Genomic DNA, 6,870 nt, shown 5'->3' with positions numbered 1-6,870 from the left:
AGGATGTAAACCTGCAGCCGTCATAGGCTACCTGTGAAGCCTGTCAATCAAATTCCGGCGCTTGCGCAAAAGGCACCGACGCGCATTTCGTAATGTAAAGTTGCTTTGTTTTCTTGCCTCGTGACCATATGTATTCATGTATTCAGTGACATGTGTCCTTATTTTGTCACCATGTGCACCAAATATGGAACGTTGTTACAGAAAAAAAACCCTGAAACCATAATTAATGAAATAATTTAAGGAAAAGGTGCTTCTTTCCCGATTACGAAATAGGATTTTGCTGATTCGCTTCATTTCAGTATTTTAATTTCACCCCCTACGATTAACAATGATTTCGCTTCTTTTACTAATACAGTGCATATATCATTAACCAAAACTCAAAAAATTGTCTTTAATCTCAGAAATAGTTCCTCTTTTTTCCTTTTAAAGAAACACTAAAAATTGCCAACCTGTTTCTGAACATATAGAAGTTTGAATTTAGAATGTTATCGATTGTACCCATGAAAACGAGGCAAATGATGACTCACTGAGTCGGAACCGGACGCTGTCAAAAAATGTCGAAGGAATGGCTTTGGAGAGTAGTTTTTCAATTTCCTCAGTTGAAATGCCCTCATACACCATCACCACTGCTTCAACAGCAAATAAAATTACTGTCTTTTTCTCTGTTTTTTATCTTATTTTTTTATTTCTATTATTATTAATTTAAATAAAATACATTATATGTTGGAGCGAATAACTGATTGATAGGGGGAAATTTTTCGACATAGAGGAAAACTTTTTTTATGAATGTGTTGTATATCAGTTTCGAATTATCGATAAGTATCCAAATTTTCAATCCTGTCTCTTTCAATATGCATTTTATCTTAGTTAAAAAAAACACCTTCAAGATTTTTTTTTTTCGCTTTTTTCGTATCCTATTAGAGTTGTATTTTGCAAATCTTTAATCCGCATAGACGTCTCGACATGATTCCTTTTAAAAACACAAATCCATTATCCCCTTTTAAGCCATAATCGGTCTCTTAGTCAAAACTTAGATTTTTAGAGCGTTGGAGTATTTATGCAGGAGACGGCTGTGTCGAGTCCCTGTACTAGATATAATTATTGTCACTTGGTTGACGATCCGCGACAGTTGAATGTCTAGCATATAGAGCGAACTTGGTGAAATATTTTGCTGGAGGTACTAGGACTAGTAGTCTAAATGATGGCTCGAAATCATGAAGTATTTCCAAGTACCAAGTAGTACAACGAGATCCCTCCCCCTCCCTATGGGGAGAGGTTAGTAATCATCCAATATTTTATTCGACTGAACTTGAGTTTGTGAATATTCATGACGAAAGCCAATTGTGGCCGATGTTTGCAGGGTTTTTTCTGTGATCTTTTTTGAATGTTTTGCTTTTCTTTTTGCAAGCTAGACCAAACTACAGCAGCGAACGCTGAGGGGGTTAGTATGAGGGGGTCGGCAAAGTCTCCGATATCTGAAGAAAAAAAAGTGTCTGGAGTTCCGCAGGCTTGAATTTTGACAAAAGATAAGACTATTGCAGACAGAGATCAGATGTTTTGCAACTTACTGAAAGCTCCTGGAAGGAAACATGCTGTTCTGAACTTAAACCTAAAGATTTTCATGCGGTGATTGATTAACCGCGCTCTAGAATGCCGGTTATAACATTTTTTGCTAGTATCATTGTTCGGTAATCAGTTAGACCATTGTTGAGCAGCAGTACTGTTGGAGCTTATTGGAGTTATTTATTCAGGCCTATCGCGAGACTAAATGACATACAGAGGTTGTCTGTCTATTCAACCAAGAATCATCTTTAAAGATGACTCGTGTTCTTGTTCTTAAGGGAATAAAAGGAAGCTAGATGAAACTGAACTATCTTGACATGCGTTTTACTTCAAAACTACAATCTTCGCTAAACCAACGATCGATTCTCATGGCTTCAACATACCACGGAATAAAGATGAGGTAGGGAGGAAGGGAGGGGGGAAGGGGACCCATAGTCTTTCAATTACGGGCAATAGGGCTGTACAGAGGAGCTGTACGTAAACTGGGGTCAAAGTCCATAGTGTGAATCAAGGGTTCATTGAAGATTTCATTGGAGAGCACTTGGTATTATCCCATGATGTACCATCCATGTAACTGCTAGAACATCTACATCTCAGCCTAAAACAGGAGACATACAGTCACTTAATTTATTTTTGAATACCTTATTTTATGCATATTAATTTACTCATGTCTTACTGTACGTATTTGTCTTTTTTTTCTAAAGGATTTTACATCCTATTTACTAATTGTAATGGTTTTAGAATGCAAACACTAAAAGTGTGAAACATAAATATCACTAAATAGTGCTATTTTTATGCTAATTCTATTGTTTTCTTTTGCACATTTAATTAGTGCCAGTATTAACTACTAAATAGTGATAACTATTGCACGTACACATTTTGTGTTTGTACTCTAGGCACTTTCATTTTTTGACTCTATTTTCAGAATGTAATTGTAGACCTAATAGTTCTCCAGCCGTATAGTTTCCTTTTGTATATCCTTTGCTATCTTCTGAAGGGGCTGTTTCGTGAAATATTTTTCAAGTTTAGTCTAATGCAATAATCCCCACTCGCCGGACGTGCATGAGTTCGTTTTTTGCAAAAACGTGACTCATATGACTCACGCGTCACTGAATTTTCTTTCCGTTCACGTTTATTTCAGTACGTGCAGATTGTGTTAATAAAGCGTATGTAGCTTTTGCGAGGGGGCTGGTCCAGTCACCCTCCCCTTCCTCCTTCCCTCCCCCCTACCCCTCCCCCTCCCCCTCCCTCTCCTCAAAGGGCCGCTACGCAGACTACTGAAGGGTTTTTGCCGGAAACCAGTATCCAAGATATGCCAAGCTATGGCAACCTGACGAGTAGCATCGTATACTGACTGTGGCGCGCGCGTCAGGGAGAGCTGTTGTCATATGGATCTTCACTGTTGGACGCCGCTTCAGACTGCACTATTTTTGCATAAAAAGTTTTAACCTTTCATCAGGGCGCTACATTTCAAATCTCGAAGGCTTCCTGTCACGTGACTGTGACACATTGCAACACTTGACCCACAGATCTTCTGGCGCGTGTCGTCAGTTACGACAAATATTCTGATGATGTCATCGAGCATTTCAAAACGTGCGCATTTGCTTCTTAGTTATGAATCGTGTTATCAACAGTTCGCGCACAGCCGCTTCCCACCCCCCCCCCTCCCACGGCAAAAAACGTTCCCCCGTAGGGATGAGGGGTTAGAAGCGGCTGCACACAGGCCACAGTGGAGTATGTTGTGGATCGCCTTACTAATGAGAGTTGCGGAAATACTAATTTAGAGGAGAGGCTGATAGTATTTGTGTTTTCGTTCAGTTCAGCCACAAGAGCTTTCCTGAAAGTGTAATACTATTCCCTTGCCTTGGCGGGAAGGGAAGGGCAGCTTCAATTTCACGCACTGAGAGAAAAGCCCGGGAGGGGGGGGGGGGGGGGGGTAGCCAGCACAGATAGCTGCATTAACAAACCCACCATATCGATATTCACAATCGTTTTGTCACCAGCCCTTTGGCTATGACTGCAGATGTTTGCACGAGGCATTATATGTTGTTCCGTTCCATGAACGTGGGGCAATGCCAGACACACTTAGAACTAATCATACTAATCCTACCGCGGACGCAAAAGTCGCTGTATGTGGCGCTCCAATGATAGATAAAAAGATTAATATTTGTAATGTCGAAGTCGAATGTTTTGCACTGAAAGAAAGAAATTAAGTACAGTGCCCCAAAGTTCTTCATTTCAGAAAACTGGCTCGCAAAGAGAATTCCTGCGTTACTGTCTGAAAGTCTCTTAAACCTGCAATGGATAAAAAAAACCAGGCGAGTAAGCCTCTGATAAAGTTGGATTCATTCTGGACAACTTGACTTAAGACTGGATTATGGCTATTATTTATCCAAATCAATGACGGGCTTCAAGTGGATATCTTTTTTCGTTGAAATAGTGCCTTCGGAATCCACATACCAACATGCTACGGCTGATATCTTTTAAAAGACCTAAAATCATTTAAAATACTAATGATGCTGTACAGCACATTTTTCCACAGAAATATTTTCTTAAAAAAAATTAGTTCATGCTGTTTCTTGTCTGCCGCAAAGTATGAGCTAAAACTTCACCTTCTTAATAATAGCCCTAATATTGAGACGCTCTTTTCGCTTTTGAAGTTCATTTTGACACTAATGCTTTATGAAGTGGTTTGTGGTCAGCTTTCAAAGACAATACTATACTAGTTCAAGCGTTTATGGGTCGGAAAAGAACGAAAGCAAGCTGTAATGCCTGTGCTATTTAGGGTGTGCATGACTGTCTTGCGCCGATGACAAACCACTAAGCTATTAAAAGAATGTGACAGCATGCAAAACCTGAGTAGCCTTGGCGGGGTTCCTATGGTGGGAAGGGTTGGGGGCCTGGGGTCTTATCTGCAGAAATAAGGGAGGGGAGAGAGGTAAGCAAACTCGCTCCTGCTATGCAATGATCCAATCTTGGGCATAGGCTAGCGGGAGGGACATGGTTTAGAGGTTCTCGTTTAAAGGATCAAGCATGAATACTGATTTGAGCATTGCTTTGTAAAAGAAGCGGGGGGCAAGAAAGGGTCGATGATGATGAACAGAGTCCTACTGATCAAAAATTGCATGAGCAAATACCAGATTTGACCTTCGTAAATGAGGTCAGATTCTTTACAATGTGTTCTAGATTTTGATCCACAAGTTGCGAATTTGATTATACAAGTTGCTTCATGGATCGGTCTCTTTATCGCCTGTCAATAGAGTGGGAGTAAATACGTATCCGCGGAACATAAATGAAATGCGCTACTTGAAAACTAGACGAACAATGAATTTACTCATGACATCGGGAAGTGATTCGGCCTATCGAAATAAAATGCGACGATGGATTGATCAAGTGATCTTCTAATGTTTGCACAACGATCAGCGTACGACCCCGCGTTGACCGACTTTCGTAACCCTGTAGAAGCGGATGGGCTGGGACTCGCATCTGTTTGACTACGAAGTGTACCTTATTCTTATCCTAAATGAGGCCGAGAAAGGATTTTTATATTCTTAAGATACCACGCTAAATTTCGGGCTACAGCCCAGATGCTTTACCTCTTTCAACTTTCCCTCGCTCGTCTGCCAACACCTATGCATCATTAATGAGATCCCCCTTATGACCCAAGTCGCCGGGGAGTACTGGGTTGATTCAAGGGTTGGTCCAACAGTAAGAGCTTAAACCAATGAAATCCGGCAAGTAAACTAATAGCAGCTAAGTTCTTCTCCTTGCAGTAGTTCTTTTATCTGATATCGGCAAAGTCCTCACAGCAAGCCCTCCGATGCTCCAGTTACACGTACTTAGCCCTGACTCCCATACACACTTTTATCAAGAGAGTGCATATCGTATAATTTTTTTTAGTTTTTATTTATTTGATATCCATAACTATGTTTGTGAATCAGTGGACAACGGCCCTAGCTTCAAGATTAGCTACGGGATTGTTCCTACATGAATGTTCTCCTGGTAATAAGAAGAGATAACTAGCTAACTTGTGTGAGCTGCGTTGGTGTTTCTAATGAAACAGTAATGATAAAAAGGTAAATCAAAGATAATGACGGATGGCCTCCGCTTATTGGACAGCTTTGTATAGACTTAGCATCGAGCGGGAAATTCTTAAGCCCACTTAAATTCAGAACATGTTTTTCCCATTAAAATTCAATAAATATTCATCCCTTGCCTAATCCCATATAATCTCTCAGACGTTCATATATCCTGGATAAATCAATAAGCTGGTAAACATAACGGTCATCCAGTATAATTCCCATGACAATGTGTAATTGCAATCAAATCCAAGATGGAAAATTCCCGGCATATGTGTATTGTTGACACCAGACAGACAAAAAGAAAGATATCAAGAATGCTAAAGGCCGGTTTAGACGGTAAGATTTTCGCCTACAACTATCGTATACAACACGCTCGCGCCATCCTACAACTCGAGTCGTAGCGTTTAAATCAAGCCTACAACTCGCCCACGACAGACGCGCAGTCGTAGGCGAAAATCGTACCGTCTGAACCGGGCTTAAGGGACTTTACTCATTGAGTTATTTGCTTGTAGAGGGGCCGCATGGTAGTTGAAGCAAGATATAATTATTTTATTGATTGCTGCTGACGCTCGACTCAATCACATGTAAATCCAATCTGAAGCCTGGGGTCAGTGGTTACTAGTGATTAAAGTAATGGGCATGACTGATACAAAAGAGTCCTAATCTTTGATAAATCCTTTCGTTGATAGAGATATTTCATTCACGCCATCGGTGTATTTGTGTATTCAACGGTTTTTTGATGTCCTCAAACTCCGTTACGCAGTGAAAGCCTTTTCAGTTCTTTGAAAACGCAATGACAAGACGTATATTTGTATGGCATACGTACTTTTGAAAGACAAGAGTATGGTGGTAGGTCAAGAGAAAATGAACCAGTTCATATTCTCTTGGGTAGGTTTCATTGGCAAGACCTTATCAATTCTGATCATGAAAAACGCGCACAATCCCTTACATACTGATGGCGGAGTTTCACCAGCTCTTCAAACTGACCCTGTTTCAGTCAACGTTTTTGCACTAGTAACACAACACAACAACAAACAAACAAAAAGAGAAAGAAAACGTTAGAAAAGAAAAGGAAAGTAAGAAAAGGATAGTTAGAAAAAAATTAAGCTAGGAAATTTTAGTCCATCGAACACAAGCCGGTTTGTGAAAGACAATTGGATTGTTCGTTTACAGGCTCCAGAGAAAAACCGCCTTTGCTGCGGGAGAAAAACGGAATATAGCCTAA

General features: G+C 40.3%; 2 long non-coding RNA genes across 2 annotated transcripts; one reads left to right on the top strand and one right to left on the bottom strand.

Annotated features, from left to right (window-relative positions):
- Positions 1-1,109: 1,109 nt before the first annotated feature.
- LOC116298332 (uncharacterized) lies at positions 1,110-1,870 on the top strand. Its single transcript, XR_004197325.2, has 2 exons — positions 1,110-1,275; positions 1,413-1,870. It is a non-coding gene; the product is annotated as an uncharacterized LOC116298332 (long non-coding RNA).
- LOC148908724 (uncharacterized) lies at positions 1,724-2,645 on the bottom strand. Its single transcript, XR_016120768.1, has 2 exons — positions 2,438-2,645; positions 1,724-2,161 (listed from the first exon to the last, which is right to left on the bottom strand). It is a non-coding gene; the product is annotated as an uncharacterized LOC148908724 (long non-coding RNA).
- Between the last annotated feature and the right edge of the window lie 4,225 nt (positions 2,646-6,870).

This window comes from Actinia tenebrosa, unplaced genomic scaffold (assembly GCF_029948245.1).
Source record: "Actinia tenebrosa isolate PJP-AT-01 unplaced genomic scaffold, QUT_ActTen_1.0 PGA_scaffold3__52_contigs__length_22856419, whole genome shotgun sequence".
NCBI classification, from domain to species: Eukaryota; Metazoa; Cnidaria; class Anthozoa; order Actiniaria; family Actiniidae; genus Actinia; species Actinia tenebrosa.
The sequence above is the reverse complement of the archived record's forward strand: the minus strand, read 5'-3'. Positions and strand labels throughout refer to the sequence as shown.